Source organism: Scyliorhinus canicula, chromosome 15 (assembly GCF_902713615.1).
Source record: "Scyliorhinus canicula chromosome 15, sScyCan1.1, whole genome shotgun sequence".
Classification (NCBI taxonomy): domain Eukaryota; kingdom Metazoa; phylum Chordata; class Chondrichthyes; order Carcharhiniformes; family Scyliorhinidae; genus Scyliorhinus; species Scyliorhinus canicula.
In genome coordinates, this window is record NC_052160.1 from 7,165,848 (window position 1) to 7,184,628 (window position 18,781).

At 46.6% G+C, this 18,781-nt stretch overlaps 1 protein-coding gene across 5 annotated transcripts in view; it reads left to right on the forward strand.

Annotated features, from left to right (window-relative positions):
• mrtfba (myocardin related transcription factor Ba) overlaps window positions 1-18,781 on the forward strand; it is a 268,477-nt gene that overhangs the window by 79,516 nt on the left and 170,180 nt on the right. For all 5 annotated transcript variants that reach the window (XM_038819577.1, XM_038819581.1, XM_038819579.1 and 2 more), the window contains 2 exons: window positions 2,756-2,855; window positions 12,951-13,028. The gene's annotated coding sequence lies outside the window, so the exon portion shown is untranslated. The remainder of the gene's footprint in view (window positions 1-2,755; window positions 2,856-12,950; window positions 13,029-18,781) is intronic.

Here is an 18,781-nt window from a genome sequence, read left to right on the forward strand (position 1 = left end):
TGAAAAGGGAATTTAATCAATACTTCAAAAGGACAAACAAATTGTTGCAAAATAAATGCCAATGGTTCCCCTTGCACACCAGTTCATGAGTTGAATGACATTTCCCTGTGCTGTGATTTCTCCAGTAGACTTCAAGCCCAGAGACCATTTCATTTTGCAAAGAAACCTCTTTGAACTTCAGTCGTGCGTTCACGGCTATTAGGAAATTTTGGCAGAATTGTTACTTTCATCTTGCTTTGAATGATGAAAGTTATACTTAATGTGGACCAGGTGGAAGCAGCAATTACAGCATATGTTTGACATTTGCCCTAATTGCAAAAGATGCAAATACAGTGTTTCTCTTGTTTGCAAATCGTGCTAGCCTGAAGGAAGAAGTTGAATTTCTCTCTGAATTTTGAATTAGAGTCGACCTCTGGTTTGAAATGTAGGAGAGATTTGTCTGTTTTCAGTGAAGATCAAAAAAAGGGCAGGTTGGAGTACAAAAGGACCCCATCTGAATCTGAAGTTTGCTGCAGAGGGAGGTTTATAGGCAGGGCAAGGGGCAGAGGATGTAGTGGCCTAGGAGCACACATTATGTGGGTGACACGGAAATTCTGCTTGATTTAACGGAAGGACCTCTTTTGCACATTGGCTGCTGTCGGAAATTGGGAAAAACAGGTTGAGTGGTATAGTGATGATTCTTCTCCCCCTGACCCAACTCACAATGGTCAAATACACTGTTGATACTCAATGTGGAGGCTGGTACGTGAAGACGGCCCACCTGGCAAATGGCACAAGAAATTGTGAATTGTACGTCTGCATCAGTCAGTCCCCTGCGACAGGCAGGATGAAATTGGGAGAATGTTTCCGGCCAGCTATATGTGGAAATTGTTCAGTGTGTTGATCTGCAGCACAGGGTGATGGAACAACACCTAACCCCAACATTCGTCATATAGCACTTCTGAGCCAGTACTATTGCAGAGAGGTGCAAAGGCCATACTCAATGTCACGGGGAGGGAGGGAGCTTTATTCAACCAACATTCCCTTTCCCATGGCTGGTTTCAGAGCACGAACGGGAAAAGACAGGGAAAAATATATCCTCACAGGCACTCGCATGGAGATTGTGGATGTGGGAGAGAAGCCCTGTATTAGTTTAAAAAATGTAATTAGGTGCAGCTCAATGTTCAGGCGTATTGTGGTGTTGGATTAAATTTCTAAATCGTGTTTTAGATTTCCCCCCCCCCCCCCCCCCCCCCCCCCGGTGTTTTTAATTCTCCCCGTGTTTTTGATTCTCCCCCGTGTTTTTGATTCCCTCCCCCGTGTTTTTGATTCCCTCCCCCGTGTTTTTGATTCCCTCCCCCGTGTTTTTGATTCCCTCCCCCGTGTTTTTGATTCCCTCCCCCGTGTTTTTGATTCCCTCCCCCGTGTTTTTGATTCCCTCCCCCGTGTTTTTGATTCCCTCCCCCGTGTTTTTGATTCCCTCCCCCGTGTTTTTGATTCCCTCCCCCGTGTTTTTGATTCCCTCCCCCGTGTTTTTGATTCCCTCCCCCGTGTTTTTGATTCCCTCCCCCGTGTTTTTGATTCCCTCCCCCGTGTTTTTGATTCCCTCCCCCGTGTTTTTGATTCCCTCCCCCGTGTTTTTGATTCCCTCCCCCGTGTTTTTGATTCCCTCCCCCGTGTTTTTGATTCCCTCCCCCGTGTTTTTGATTCCCTCCCCCGTGTTTTTGATTCTCCCCCGTGTTTTTGATTCTCCCCCGTGTTTTTGATTCTCCCCCGTGTTTTTGATTCTCCCCCGTGTTTTTGATTCTCCCCCGTGTTTTTGATTCTCCCCCGTGTTTTTGATTCTCCCCCGTGTTTTTGATTCTCCCCCGTGTTTTTGATTCTCCCCCGTGTTTTTGATTCTCCCCCGTGTTTTTGATTCTCCCCCGTGTTTTTGATTCTCCCCCGTGTTTTTGATTCTCCCCCGTGTTTTTGATTCTCCCCCGTGTTTTTGATTCCCCGAACAGCAGAAACAATGGGTCCACCCTGTCAAACCCCTTCAGAATTTTGTAGGTTTCAATGAGATCGCCTCTCGTTCTTCTAAACTCCAGAGATATATAAACCCCATTTGCCCCGTCTCTCCTCATAGGCAATCCTCTTATCCCAGGGACCTTTGCTGTTCTGCCCCAATGGAAGTATATTCTTTCTTCAAGAATATCTTCACGTTTCGCTATATTGTACTCCATCTGCCACCTTGTTGTTCGCTCACCGAACCTAGCGATACCTTTTTGCAGCCTCTTTGTGTCCTCCCCACAGCTTACCTTTCCATCTACCACCTAATGGCTCATCTGAAAGGTGCCGTTTTTGACATTGCAGAACTCCCTGGGTACTACACTGAAGTGCCAGGCTAGATTATGTGCTGAAGTCTCTAGTGCGTCATGAACTACAACCTTCAGACTCCGTATAAGTGTAAACAGTGCCAGAATGGGAGTTGCCACTGACCGGTGGTAATTGATACATTGCCTGTTTGAATTACATCCTAAACTATAATTATCAATATGGATTTATGTTTACAGTGCATATGTCATGATAAAAATTATAAACGTTATTAAGATGTATTATTTTTTGAATTGCTTCTGGAAACCGAGTGCATCTGGAAATATTAATTATGATTGTAGAGGAATTCATTTAGTTTGCAACGAATTTCAATGATCTCGGTCACTTGAGCTAAAATCTGTTAACAGCTGCACAAAAAGGACAGGTTAAACTAATCTGAACTCTTGTTTTCTGCTTGCAGCTAACTGATCTCAAGTTTTAATAATGGCTGATACCTCCATACATAAACATTGAGCTATAGACGTGGTCGTACAAGACAGCGAGTGAAGTCTCTGCTTGAGGTAAGTTTATTTTAAATGAGGACGTTCTGAATGATGTGAGGGGTGTGTGACGCCCCTCTATTTTTCTTTGATTGATGCTTTCGGATTTGGAACACTAATGCAAACATTTGGATTGTGGGCCATGTCATGGGAAAGGGTGAAAAAACTACTGAGCAGCACGAGCGTGTGCAAGTTAGTGAATCGTCACTCTGTATTGCATGTTGAAAACCTACAGCAATCAAACAAAGATTTCAGCCTTTCTGTCTAATTTCTGTAGTGATACCTGCTGGAAGTGTACACAAAGGCAAGGACACACTCTATTGTGATTCTATCACTGGTGCTGATGGCTACACAAGGGGGATCATTAAAGCAGAAAAAAAATTTAAATGAGAACATTTGCGACTCATAATTTCCATGCCACACATCCCAAAACCTTGAGCTGGATGATTGAAGTAATGTAGTTTCATTCTAAACCATTGACACTGCAAGTGAATTCCATAAGTCTATAACCTCCATGAAGCCCTCTGTTCTGACTCTCTTACATTTAATCTTCTCTTGGGCTTTGTTCCTACATTTTCAATCGTCTTATGCATCCTTGTTGGGTTAAAACATATTCACCTGTCTTTGTTTACCCTTTTAAATACTGTCCTAATACCTCTTAACATTGGTAGATTTAAGTTGTTGGCGTGGATATTAACAGTAACCAGTTCCATAGGCATCGGAGGTGACGGGCAGGAGAGTTTTGGACAGGAAACCTGGAAGTTTTGCAAATTAGCTGTAACCCAACTGGAACAGATTCTTCGTTTTACTGTTCCAGATGGCTGCCGTTCTCCCACAGCTTTCTCCTTATACCCGAGGTGCCCTCTGAAAGCTTGTGTTAACTGTCCTTAATTAGCCCATCTCTGGGCTGCCCCACACACCGTAGAGTCCTAACTCCACAGGATTTGTCTTTTGTACTTGACGGTTTCCCCACCTGGCGGTTGGCCTGACTGACAGACGTGGCCTCCAGATAATGAGGAGGTCCCAAGGGCAGGCCACACGAGGGAGGGAGGTCCAAGACACAATCCTGACTCGGAATTGGGGTGGGCTTCGATCTCCAGGGGAGGAGGGTGGGCACTACGATCTTTGTATAGGGTGGGGGGAGATTTTAGGAGGTGGATGGGGAAGCACTCTTGCCCCTCCTGGCCTGCAAGCGGTGCTTGTACTCCATTTGCACTCGTCATCTTGGAAACAGTCCTCGGTCCCCCTTCAACTGCAGGGTTGCCTGACGCCTGGGAAACCCAAATGACCAGTGTAAAATGTGCAACCTGTTTAAATCCAAGGCTGCCAGACATATTTGAATTGCCAACAGGCCTCCTGGGAGCAGGCTGGCTTCCCATCCTAAGCCCCACTTTCAATAATCTTCGAAATGGGCAGGCGAGGGCCATTTATTTTTGATTCATTCGTAAACCTGGGATTGTGGGCATTGCTGGATCGGCCAGCATTTATTCCCCATCCTTAATTGTGCTTGGACTGAGTGGCTTATTAGGTCTCGAGAGACCACATTGCTGTGGATCTGGCGTCACTTGTAGGCCAGACTAGGTAAGGATGGCAGAAATTGTTCCCTAAACAAGGACATTATGAAAATGAAATGAAAATGAAATGAAAATCGCTTATTGTCACCAGTAGGCTTCAATGAAGTTACTGTGAAAAGCCCCTAGTCGCCACATTACGGCGCCTGTCCGGGGAGGCTGGTACGGGAATCGAACCGCGCTGCTGGCCTGCTTGGTCTGCTTTAAAAGCCAGCGATTTAGCTGAGTGAGCTAAACCAGCCCCAATAAACCAGATGGGTTTTTATGATAATCAACCGTTTCATGGTCAGCATTAGACGTTTAATTCCAGACTTTTAGTGAATTGAAATGTCTAGTCCAATGACAATACCACAATGCCACCAACTCTCCCCCAGACTTTTAAACTTTTAACATTTGACCAACCCCAACTCTCCCTTTTTCTGGTGTCGAAATTCAGCCCATGGAAGCTGATGTTTCAAATTTCAAATTTTCATCTTGAAAATTCAGATTCCAATCATGTCTGATTACTTTGTGGTCTGGCTATTTCACTGGTGATCTTATTGCCAATGTTGAGAACCTTTGGAAGTCTGCTGTTGGGCTGTTTGGTAAATCAGCTTCCGTCGACTGAACACTTCTGAAGTCTCTTACCTTTTTAAGGATCGGCGCAGGCGGAGACCCTTTCGAGCCTGCTCTTCCATTCAGTAAGCTCATTACTCATCTTCTATCTCAGTTCCATGTTCCTGCAAAATCCAAATGTCCCTTGATTCCTTTAGTACGCAAATATCTGTTGATCTTTGTCTTGAGTATAGACAGCGACTGAGTATTCACCATCCTCTTGAGGTAGTGAATTCTAAAGAATTACAGCTCTGAGTGAAAAAATTCTCTGTAGTCTGAAAAGGCTGAGCCCTTGTTCTGAGATTCCAAAGCTGCCAAAACTTTGACAAAGAGTCATCCAGATGCAAAACGTTTAGCTCCCTTCTCTTTCCACAGATGCTGTCAGACCTGCTGAGATTGTCCAGTATTTTCTGTTTCAGATTCCAGCATCTGCAGTAATTTGATTTCATTTATTCATTCTTCTGATTGTTATTCTGTGTACCTTAATCAGCTTCTTTCAGATTGCTTACCTTTAGTAGCCAAAGTGCTTCCACAGTTCAATGACTGAACAACCACCTCATCTCCTCCATGCCCGTCTAGGAGTTTGGCTTTCTGTAATCCCATGGGGAAAAAGAAGAAACGGTGGTTAAAGGTTTTTATTTAAAAAATCTATTGTCATTTTGCATTTGTTTTATCTTCCGACTGACATTTGCTGTTCTTGTACAAGCCAAAACACAGCGGAAAATGTAGCTGTTGAACATTTCAAGATAGTTGCAGGTTTGTTTTAGGATTACTGTTGGTTTAAATCGATTGATTGATTGGTTTATTGTCACATGTACCAAAGTACAGTATGTTTCTGTGGCCAAGGGAACGTACATACTAGACAAAAGAATAATCAACAAAGTACATTGACAAATGGTCCATTGACAATAGTGATTGGTTACATGAAGTTTGGATTCTCTATGGAAAGAAGATAAACATGCATCCAGAAAATAAGATTACACACCCAAATAAAGAACAATTTATTCAGCCAGTGTATAGAGAAATTAAATAATTGTGGCCAGTGCTAACTCATACCATTTGCTAAATAAAATTTTTGGCCTTCTTGCCCATAGCAAGACTGTTCGAACCTTGTAAGGTATATTTCATTGTTTCAAAAGTAGCTTTGAATATTAAAAAAAACAATATTTTTTTTGCCAGGACATAAAATTTGGTGTTACATTAAGAAAATACTAGCCTCTTGAGGATCCTTTGACAGTGAATTTAAACAATATTGGCAGACTCAGAATGGAAACTTTAACTTACTCTGCTATACTGCCAAACTTTGAAAAGGCTCATATTTGAAATATTATGTACACCTCAGAGCCACGGGTTTCTTTTACAACTAGAAGTGCATAACATTTGGTTTTCTTATTTTATCTTCAACAGGGGAGATGTTCTGCAACTTCAGAATCTTAACGTTAATAAATTTAACAGGCAGGATCTGATTAGAAAAATATTCTTTATTGGAAAAAAAATGATCTTCCTTGGGAACTAACTTTATGTTACTTTGAAAATGGTACAAATCATCAAACTGTTCATGTGCTGCAACTGTAACAAGTTTGTTTTTATAAATTTAGAGTACCCAATTAATTTTTCCAATTAAGGGGCAATTTAGCGTTGCCAATCCACCTACCCTGCAAATCTTTGGGTTGTGGGGATGAAACCCACGCAAACACGGGGAGAATGTGCAAACTCCACACGGACAGTGTTCCAGGGTCGGCATCGAACCTGGGACCTCGGCGCCATGAGGCAGCAGTGCTAACCACTGCGCCACCGTGCTGCCCTGTAGCAAGTTAAATTGACAAGCTTACTAGATGTATGTTTTTGCCAGGTTGGCAGTGTTACGCCAGTTGGCAAGACAAAAATAACAAATTTCTCCACCTTTAATTCTAATGGAACGAAAGTGAGTCCTTTACCCCTGTTTCCTGCACGTCCCCAAAATTACAGTAGCCCTCTCACTAAATGGACTGTCCCCAGTTTGCCTCCAAAACCATCTGACAGCCAGAAGGTGAATGAGGCAGGTGGTGACTGAAGTATAAGGGTCTGGCACATAGCGTGTTAACGTGGGACTTAGTACAGTACCGCCCACACAGCATTGTACGAGAACACATGACCCGCACCAGGGGTCAGTCTAGTGTTGGACAGAGCCGTGTGCACAAACAAGCGTGGAGACAGCTCCTAGCTTGAACACTTGTGGTGGTATGATTTGCATAGCTGTCTGCCATTGGTGCAGAACACCGGCTTACCATTGGCCCTGGTCGGTCATGTGCCTCTCGACCGATTGGTTGAGACCAGTCATGTGACGGCTCTCCGATTGGTTGAGAGGCTGAGTTAACCACGCCTCCATATCGAGGTATGAATAGCCAGAACACCCGGCGGTCGGCCATTTACTGTAGTCGATCGCAGGGCTAACTTCTAGCTTATTAAAGCCTAACTTTTGTACAGCAACTCGTCTCGCGTTCGATTGATGGTTCATCACTTTAATAAGCTAGAATTTTGAAGATGGAGCTCTGGATCAAGCCCGAATGCCTCCGCAAACTCAGAACGCCTCAGAAATCTTTCAACATTGGCTGGCTTGTCTTGAGGGATACCTGGCGTCTGCAAACAGCCCCCCCACCATGGCACAGAAGCTTCACATCCTCCACTCCAGAGTGGGCACGGCAGCCTACGCGATGATCAGGGAAGAAAAAGATTACGATGCGGCCATGCTTAAGCTGAATGGACAGTTTCTTAAACCAGTCAACAGAGTATTCGCCCGACATCTGCTGGCCACCAGACAACAGCTCCCCGGTGAGTCATTAGAACGATTTTACCAGGCCCTCGCTGCCCTGGGGAGGAATTGCTCCTGCCTCCAAATTTCAGCCATGGAGCACATGGAACTGCTGATCAGAGATGCTTACGTGGCTGGGATGCAGTCCCCCGCTATCCGCCAGGGGATGCTGGAGAAAGACGACCTCAGCTTAACTGAGGCACGGACTCTCTCCATCTCCCTGGAGGTCGCCGATCTAAACGCCCGTGCCTATGTCCCCAGCCGCGCTGCACCACCCTGGGCCTCCTGGCACGCTTCCCCACCGCCATCCGCCGCTCCCGACCTCCCTCAGGACTGCGCCGCGGGACGCCCCGACAAGTCCACGGGGCCCCGCTGCTATTTCTGTGGGTTCGCGAAACACCCTCGTCCGCGCTGCCCAGCCCGCTCCGCCCTCTGAGAGCTGCGGGAAGAAGGGCCACCTCTCCTCCATCTGCCAGGCCAAATCGGTCGCTCTGTACCGCGCAGCGACCGGGGATCCCCCCTCCGGGCCCTTGCTGGCCCCTCCAGTACGCCACGCCGATCTCTCCCCCGGGCCCCTGCGCCCGGCCTGCGCGCCTCCCCCTCTCCTCTGGGCCCTTTTGGGCCCCCCCCAGCGCACCGCGCAACTCTCTCCTTGCCGCCCCCGGGCCCCTGCGCCTGGCCTGCGCGCCTCTCTGCCCCCGCTCTCAGCCGCTCCAGTCGGCCCGCCGGCACCGCTAACTCCGCCCCCCTCAACCACGAGGAACCCGTGGGTGCCGCCATCTTGGGGCGCCGACTCCACGTGCGGGTCCTGGGTGCCGCCAACTCCACGTGCGGGTCCTGGGTGCCGCCATCTTGGGGCCCCGACTCCACGTGCGGGTCCTGGATGCTGCCATCTTGGGGCCCCGACTCCACGTGCGGGTCATGGGCGCCGCCATCTTGGGGCCCTGACTCCACGTGCGGATCCTGGGCACCACCTTTCGGGACCGGCACGCAAGGTTCTGCCAGCACCTACTTGGCCGACGACGACTGCGACGATGATTCTTCTCCACGGCTCGTGGCCATTCAACTCGACCAGTCACGACCACGCACGCTCGCCAAAACGACAACGCTGATCCATCTCAACGGCCACGAGACGGGCTGGACTCCGGGAGCACAGAAAGCTTTGTTCACCCTGCCACGGTAAGACACTGCGCGCTCCCTGTCCATCCTGTAAAACACAATCGGGTTAGCCTCAGGTTCGCACTCCGTCCGCATCACCGGCTGCTGCATCGCGGACCTCGCGATCCAAGGAAAGGTTTTTAAAAATTACAAACTCCTTGTCCTCCCTGATCTTTGCGCACCGGCACTCCTAGGACTGGAGTTCCAGTGTAACCTGCAGAGCTTGACCTTCCAATTCGGCGGCCCTATACCCCCCTCACTGTCTGCAGCCTCGTGTCCCTCAAAGTGGACCCCCCCTCCTTGTTTGCTAATCTCACCCCCCATTGCAAACCCGTCGCGACACGGAGCAGACGGTACAGCGCCCAGGACCGGTCCTTCATCAGGTCCGAGGTCCAGAGGTTGCTGAAGGAAGGGGTCATCGAGGGCAGCAACAGTCCCTGGCGAGCCCAAGTGCTGGTGGTCCGGACTGGGGAGAAAAACCGTCATCGACTATAGCCAGACCATCAACCGGTTTACGCAACTGGATGCGTAGCCTCTCCCCTGTATTTCCGCCATGGTAAACGATATCGCGAAATACAAAGTCTTCTCCACTGTGGACCTTAATTCTGCTTACCACCAGCTCCCCCTCCGCGCGAGTGACTGCAAATACACTGCGTTTGAGGCAGATGGGCGCCTCTACCACTTCCTTAGGGTTCCATTTGGTGTCACAAATGGGGTCTCGGTCTTCCAACGGGAGATGGACCGAATGGTCGACAAGTACGGATTACGGGCTACCTTCCCGTATCTTGATAATGTCACCATCTGCGGCCACGATCAGCAGGACCATGACACCAACCTCCAGAAATTCCTCCAAACCGCAAAACTCCTTAACCTCACATACAATAAGGATAAGTGCGTGTTTAGCACCGACCGTCTAGCCATCCTCGGCTACGTAGTGCGTAACGGAGTGATAGGCCCCGACCCCGAACGCATGCGCCCCCTGATGGAACTCCCTCTCCCCAATACCCTCAAATCCCTCAAACGCTGCCTGGGTTTCTTTGCTTACTACGCCCAATGGGTTCCCAATTACGCTGACAAGGCCCGTCCCCTCATTCAAACCACGACCTTCCCGCTGTCGGCAGAGGCCTGCCAGGCCTTTAGCCGCATCAAAGCGGACATCGCAAAGGCCACGATGCGCGCCATCGACGAGTCCCTCCCCTTCCAGGTCGAGAGCGACGCATCAGAAGTAGCTCTGGCGGCCACCCTGAACCAAGCGGGCAGACCCGTGGCCTTCTTCTCCAGAACCCTCCAGGCTTCCGAACTCCGCCACCCCTCTGTGGAAAAGGAAGCCCAGGCCATAGTCGAAGCTGTGCGACACTGGAGGCACTATTTGGCCGGCAGGAGGTTTACCCTCCTCACAGACCAACGGTCAGTAGTCTTCATGTTTGATAATGCACAAAGGGGCAAGATTAAGAATGACAAGATCTTACGGTGGCGGATCGAGTTGTCCACGTACAACTATGAGATCTTGTATCGTCCTGGGAAGCTCAATGAGCCTCCTGATGCCCTGGCCTGTGGTACCTGCGCCAGCGCGCAGACAGACCGCCTCCGCTCCCTCCACGCGGACCTCTGCCATCCAGGGGTGACCCGTCTCTACCATTTCATTAAGGCCCGCAACCTGCCTTTCTCCATCGCGGAAGTCAGGACAGTAACCCGTGACTGCCACATCTGCGCAGAGTGCAAGCCGCACTTCTACCGCCCCGAGCGCGCACATCTGATCAAAGCATCCCGCCCCTTTGAACGTCTCAGCATTGACTTCAAGGGGCCCCTTCCCTCTAACAACCGCAACATTTACTTCCTGGCGGTAATCGACGAATACTCCCGCTTCCCCTTCGCCATTCCCTGCCCCGACATGACCACATCGACCGTCATTAAGGCCCTCCTCTCCATTTTCTCCCTGTTCGGCTACCCCGCGTACATACATAGCGATCGGGGGTCCTCATTTATGAGCGACGAGCTGCGTCAATTCCTGTTCAACAGGGGCATTGCCTCTAGCAGGACGACCAGCTATAACCCTCGGGGTAACGGGCAGGTCGAGCGGGAGAATGGCACCATCTGGAAGACCATCCTACTGGCCCTCCGGTCCAGAGATCTCCCTATTTCCCGATGGCAAGAGGTTATCCCCGATGCCCTACATTCTATCCGCTCACTCCTCTGTACCGCAACAAATCAGACACCTCATGAACGTCTTCTTGTTTTCTCCAGGAAGTCGTCCTCCGGATCCCCTCTCCCGACGTGGCTGGCCGCCCCCGGACCCATCTTGCTCCGGAAGCATGTGCGGGTGCACAAGTCAGACCCTTTGGTGGAACAAGTCCAGTTACTCCACGCTAACCCGCAGTATGCGTACGTGAAGTACCCCGATGGTCGGCAGGACACGGTCTCCCTCCGGGACCGGGCACCCACCGGCGTGTGGCCTTCCCCCCCCCCCCCCCCCCCCCCTTCACCACAGACCCCCCTGTTTTTTTTTCCCCCAGCGCCCCACCCTGGCCACCCCTTCCCCATCCATGGCGTCTCCACCGCCAGCTCGGGTGATGGAGACTGTTCAAGGACCATCGCTCCAGGACGTCAGCGGAACCACCACCATCGACTGAACCGACGTCACCTACTCCACTGCGGCGGTCTGCCAGAACGTCATGGGCCACGAAAAGACTGATCGAATCGATTTAATTTACAACAACTCCATGGACCTTGTTGGGACACTTTGTACTATTGTTAATTGTCTGGGCCAGTGGGAAGCCAAAAAAAAATAATTTAAAAAAGAGAAAAAAAAATTTTCTCCCTTCTCTGGCTGCTACTCATACCACCAGTCCCCCCCCCCCCCCCCGGCTTCTTTCTCTGCAAGGGGTGAATGTGGTGGTATGATTTGCATAGCTGTCTGCCATTGGTGCAGAACACCGGCTTACCATTGGCCCTGGTCGGTCATGTGCCTCTCGACCGATTGGTTGAGACCAGTCATGTGACGGCTCTCCGATTGGTCGAGAGGCTGAGTTAACCACGCCTCCATATCGAGGTATAAATAGCCAGAACGCCCGGCAGTCGTCCATTTACTGTAGTCGACCGCAGGGCTAACTTCTAGCTTATTAAAGCCTAACTTTTGTACAGCAACTTGTCTCGCGTTCGATTGATGGTTCATCAACACTTTACTTTGAATAAATACATGCAGTTAATCTAGCGAGCACTTCATTTAGACCTACAGAAGGGTATCCAATGCACTCCAACTGCAACCAATCTCCCATTGTTCTCACTTCCTTTACAAGCATACTCCAACCTTTCCTTGGTACGAATCCATGTAGCCGTTTGAGATCAGCAATGCGGGAAGTTGCAGGTATAGAACTTGTGCTTGTCACTTTGTGGTGAGTTCTACTGAATTGATGTGTAAATGATTTTGATAAATTATTGATCAGCTTTGAGTCTACAGCAATACTCATTTGATATTATCACTTGCTGCACCTCTGTAAATCCCTACTTTTTGCTTTGTGTATTTATTCTACTTTCCCACAAAACCTATCTGGTGCTGGTGACAAAAGGATTTATTGTATAATAACTACATGCGTACAATTCAGAAAATAACTTGCCCTTAAAGTCAGCCATTATATTTTATCAATGCATTCAAGGTGTTTCTCCTGCATAGGCATGTCCTTTCTGGGGAACTTTGACCTGGGGGCTGCATTTTCCACAGCTAGAGTATACCTGCTTAAAGAGGATCAGCCATGAATGTACTCTCATGGTACATCTGCTCCCCGGATGGCGGTCTGACTAAAACTGCCAGTGCAGGTAAAGGTGATACTTGTGATTGAGTCTAATACTCAGTATGGTTACCAGACTCTCTAAGCAGAAAGTTGTAGCACTGAATTGGGCTGTCCTTGGCTAATCTGTCTGTCATTGTTTTTTGCTAATGATAACTCTGGTGTTTTAAGGACACTGACCAATTTTTTGATTGGACAAACAATTCTGTTCTTCCAGGTACGCCCTACTGATTGATTGGTTATCAGATCCAAGGGGAAACGATTCTGAGACTGGCAGCTGTTAGATATTAAATAGGTGAGTGTCTACTTCCTGAGTTCCAGATTGTTAACGTCAAAATACAGACGACACAGAGATTGGCTGCATGGTACATAGCAAGTATGATAGCTGTAATCTGCAGGAAGGTATCAATGAACTAGTCAGGTGGGCAGAAAAATCGCAAATGGAATTGGGATGTGTGAGGTGATGCATTTGAGGAGGTCAAGGGAATAAACTGGGAGGATACTGCGAGGTGCGGAGGAAGTGAGGGACGTTGGAGTGAATGTCTATAAGGGGCGGCACAGTGGTTAACACTGCTGCCGGATGGTGCCAGGTAACCGGGTTCAATTCCGGTTTTGGAAGACTACCTGTGTGTAGTTTGCATGTTGTTTCTCCCTGTATCTGCGTGGGTTTCCCCCGGGTGCTCTGGTTTCCTGCCACAGTCCAAAGATGTGCAGGTTAGATGGAGTTTATAGGGACAGGGTGGTGGAGTGGGTCTAGGTAGGGTGCTCTTTCACAGGGTCGGAAGAGACCCGATGGCCTGAATGCCTTCCTGCACTGGAGGAATTCTATGGATCCCTGAAGCTCACAGGACGGGCCGATAATAATAATTAATGAATCTTTATTAGTGTCACAAGTAGGCTTACATGAACACTGCAGTAAAGTTACTGTGAAAATCCCCGAGGCGCCACACTTGGGCGCCTGTTCGGGTACACTGAGGGAGAATTCAGATTGTCAAGGTTAAGAAGCTATATGGAATCCTTTCATTTATTAACCAAAGCATAAAGCATATGGGTTAAAACAGTGTTTAAACTAAAATGGCAGGAGGGTGGGAACCTCTACGAAGAGGCAGAAGAGGGGGAAACCAGGACAAGAACAAAAGTGGAATAAGAAAAGTGATAGGCAGAGAAATCAAGGGCCAGAATCAAACAGCGCCGAGAACAGGCCATCCTAGACTGGGTATTGTGTAATGAGAAAGGAATAATTGGCAATCGAGTTGTGTGAGGCCTACTTACCCAACCTGTCTATATCCATTTGTAAATTTCTTATTTCTTCATTGTAATTTACTGTCCCGCCTATTTTAGTGTCATGAGTTAGGCTGGGTGGCTTGTTCTTTGGCTGGTATAGATATGATAGACCAAGTGGCCTCTTCCTGTGCAGTAATCTTTCTATGATTCCCTCTCCTGATCCTACTAACCCGACTAATTTACATGGAATAGGACCATTACAAACATCAAAAATCCATTCAGACATTAAATTACTTGAGAGCAATGCGGCTAAAATTAAAAAATCAGTCCGTTCAAACACAAAGAATTGTTCAATGCAGGAAATTGATTTATGTTTTTCTTTGTTCTGGAACAAGTTGCTCAAACTGGAGTAGTGTATTTTCAGTAACCTGTAGTACTTTCCTAGCCAGTAACTAACAACATTTAGCTTTGCAATAAACTGTAGCTTTGACTCCAGCCTTTTCTTACATAATGAGCCCTCTGGCGGCTCCAAAATCATTACCAACTCTTACTGCTTGTTCCTCACAGTAATGTGGAAAATGTCCCTGTTTTATTAACCACACTAAGTGAATGGTGTAAAAACTAATGTAGCAATATATGTAGAATTCAACAGCTTCCCCTCGCCAAAATATTGTCTAATCATTTCAACATTGGAATCTGCCTAACTATTATAACTCTGTGCTCTCTGGCTCAAACCTATGTTTCTCATATACATGATGTGGAGATGCCAGCGTTGGACTGGGGTGAGCACAGTGAGAATATATATGAATAATTCGGTTTTCATACAATATAGAATTGTTTGTTTTTCCTACACTGAAGAAATGCATCCAATGTTTCCATTGAGTTGTAAATTGCACCATAAGAATCACAGCTCCCCACTTCATTCTCCAGTATCTGTTGACTCTGACTTTTTTTGAAAAGTCAGAACTTCTGAGACAGATCTGCAGGTCGCACAACAGGATTACTCGATACCTTCAAATGGCGGGGGTCTCGAAAAATGCCGAATTTCACTGAGCTGAAAATTTGGTCTGAGGGAAAATAAGCAGCAGCAAACTGGAAATTCTTAAATTGTTTTCTTTATATTCCAAGTATGTACACATTCCATCCAAGCCTATTGGCTCTTCAAGCAAAGGACCATCATTGTGCAGTTGTTCCATCAAAATAAATTATTTCCCATCTCTTGGGCAATGTTTCAAAGGAGTGAACACATTCAGCAGCTCTGCATTTTCCACCATGTGACACCAGTAAAGCAATTTAGCAAACTTCCAACAGGAAAAGTAGAAGTGGTGCATTTTCACAGCAAGGAAGATGACTGAATAAACAAATTGGGCTGCCCCTTGTTACGACAGAGAAAATTTAATTCTTTCTCAATTATCTGGTGTTGCATGACATTTTCAATATCTCTCCGTGTCACAAAATAAAAAGGTGAAGAGATCAAATAAGATTTGTTACCAGCTTGGCTGTTTCTGACCTGTTTCAATCCTTCCCAATCATGTTAGATGCGGATAAGTTTTTACCCGCCCTACTTTTGTTCCTGAATTACTAATGACAAGTAACTCTTAAAAATAAACTTTTTTAGGAAAGTAGATAAAAATTGGAAAATGCATTAACTGTTGTCTTTGTTTTCCTTCCGCTTAAATGTTCTCGCTTAAATGTTAGATTTTTTCCCCCCCTAAATAAACTAAATATATGTTCTTTTCCAGGATGTTTGCAAACTTAAAAATGCTCTAAACCAAGGTAATATTGAGACCTTGGTTGAATGCGTTTTAATCATATTACGCAACCCACTATATACAGTCACCAATAATCACTGATATGGACAGATACTCAGTGGGGAGCTCATCAAGAAACATTGTAAGCTTGTAGTTCTAATCTGTTCACACTCGTTCAAGCTGGAAGTTCAAATCCTCATGAGCTTTTGTGCATTGTATCATTTATACAGTTGTGTTGCAATGATAACATGCCACCATGTTCTGGTTAGTTTTAATTGGTGTGCAATACGTTAACCTATTAAGTCATCCTATAAATTATTATTCCCCCTTTCTCAGCTAGTTTATTGTATTTGTAAGTCTCCTTATCATTTCCTGATTGTCTGACTCAGTGCCCAGAACGCACCATGTCTGTCGTTGCAGATTGTGTCTGTTAATATCTGTTCACAGTTTCTAATCCTGTCCTCATCGTGACCTCTTAGAATCTGCAATAAAAGCTAAGTCCTTTGTTTTATAATGTGTAAGTGCCTTTAATGTTGAGCAATATTTAATGAAGATACTGGAATTGTCAGGATCTTCCCAACTGGTCCACCCCCAACTACACAAAATATGGCAGCTATTGCAGGGTACAATTCCTTGGTTTTTGCTCATGTGAGCATAGAGAGTTAATGTTGACAGACTGTTCAATAACAGAGGACACTGGAACTGAACCTAATGCATGTACACATTCTTTCTCCAAGAGATATCACTGAGGCAATCACATGGATAATTCTGAGTGTGTTACCACTGCTTCCACAAAGTCAATAAATATTTTCAATACCTTTTCAAAGGAAAACGTCAGGATCGTTTGGTTTATATTGACTACATTTTACTGTTCAGCACCAGCAGAATTCTACCACTCGCATGGCATAGGTATTAGAATCCATTTCTGTTGATTGCTTACTTTCTTCAGTGGTGCCTGGTATCTCGTTATTACATAACTTTTATTGCCTCTGTTAGATGGAGAAATTTAATAATCTGTAAAATGTACACATAGAACATAGAACAGTACAGCACAGAACAGGCCCTTCGGCCCTCCGATGTTGTGCCGAGCAATGATCACCCTACTTAAACCCACGTAACCCGTAACCCAACAATCCCCCCATTAACCTTACACTACGGGCAATTTAGCATGGCCAATCCACCTAACCCGCACATCTTTGGACTGTGGGAGGAAACCGGAGCACCCGGAGGAAACCCACGCACACACGGGGAGGACGTGCAGACTCCACACAGACAGTGACCCAGCCGGGAATCGAACCTGGGACCCTGGAGCTGTGAAGCATTGATGCTAACCACCATGCTACCGTGAGGCCCCATGTTGCTTAAAGTTAGCTTCATTGGTCAATATAAAATTGACAGCTCCAAGGATTGGATCAAGTCCAACTGGCTATTGACTTTTTGGAAAATTGTATAATTGGTGTGTCTGCACAGTGTAAAGTAGAGTGGTTTGAGCATTTATCCAAATTGCTCTCCCGCGTACGTTGACCAAGCTTGGAAAAATAAAGCCGTCTTAACCAGAGTTGATGTGACTGCAGGTCTGTGTGTTCAACTGAGCTGTGACTAAGACGAAGGAACCCCATGTAAAAGGCATCTCAATACTCAGTCTTTGAAAATACTCCTACAATCACATTTCTGTATGTGGGACCTTGCTGCGTATAAACTGTCTAATGCATTTCGTACAACAGTGATTACCTGTCAAAAGAACTTCACATTCTGCAAGTGTCACTTAGGTGGTGCCCGTACAAGCCTTGCTAAGCTATTCTTCACCTGGTGAGGAGATCAGTCGCATGTAGTCTTTATGCCGCTACTTTGTATAAGGTAATGGACGGCTGAGTTCTGACATGAACACTTGGACATCTCATTATCGTCTCCCCAGCACTCCGCACGGTTTGCCCTTCATGTGTGCTGCTTCAATATTGTGAACTGTGAATCTCTGCTGGTTTGCTTTGAATTTTCTTCTTCCAAAATTGTCCTCCCTATTTAGCTTTAGACATCTGTAACAGAACTAAATGCCTTTTTCCTTGACAAACATGCAATGATTGGCAAGAGTTAATACCAAGATTTCTGCCAATATGTCAAACCATGGACAATATATAAGAGTTTCTCTGCTTTGTTGGGCACTCTGTTGCCTCACATTGTGTGGCCGTAACCCTCCTGTCTTGACAAAAAATACTGAATTCAACCAGACTTGGTCATCATTCAGGCTTGGGCTCATAAGTGGCAAGTAACATTTGCACCACACAAGTGCCAGGCAATGACCATCTCCAACAAGGGAGAATTTAACCATCTCCCCACCGACATTCCAAAACATTACCATCGCTGAATCCCCCACATCCTGGGGGTTACCATTGACCAGAAACTGAACTGGACTAGCCATATAAATACTGTGGCTCCAAGAACAGGTTAGAGGCTGGGAATTCTGTGGCAAATAATTCACCTCCAGATTTCCCAAGGCACAAGTCAGGAGTGGTAGTAGAGTGGTCTCCACTTGCTCCAACAACACTCAAGAATCTCGGCACCGTTCTCTGACAGTCCTCCTCGCTACCTGCAACTCCACCAATCTTAGTATCATCTGCAAACTTGGTAATCAGACCACCTATACCTTCCTCCAGGTCATTTATGTCGATCACAAACAACAGTGGTCCGAGCACGGATCCCTGTGGAACACCACTAGTCACCCTTCTCCATTTTGAGACACTCCCTTCCACCACTACTCTCTGTCTCCTGTTGCCCAGCCAGTTCTTTATCCATCTAGCTAGTACACCCTGAACCCCATGTGACTTCACTTTTTCCATCAACCTGCCATGGGAAACTTTATCAAACGCCTTACTGAAGTCAATTTCCTCTGACTCCACACAAAAAATTACCTCTTTTGTCCTTGAGTGGGCCAATCCTTTCACTACCCTCTTGCTCCTTATACACAAATAAAAAGCTTTGCGATTTTCCTTAACCCTGTTAGCCAAAGATATTTCATGACCCCTTTTAGCCCTCTTTATTGTGCGTTTTGAGATTTGTCCTACTTTCCCAATATTCC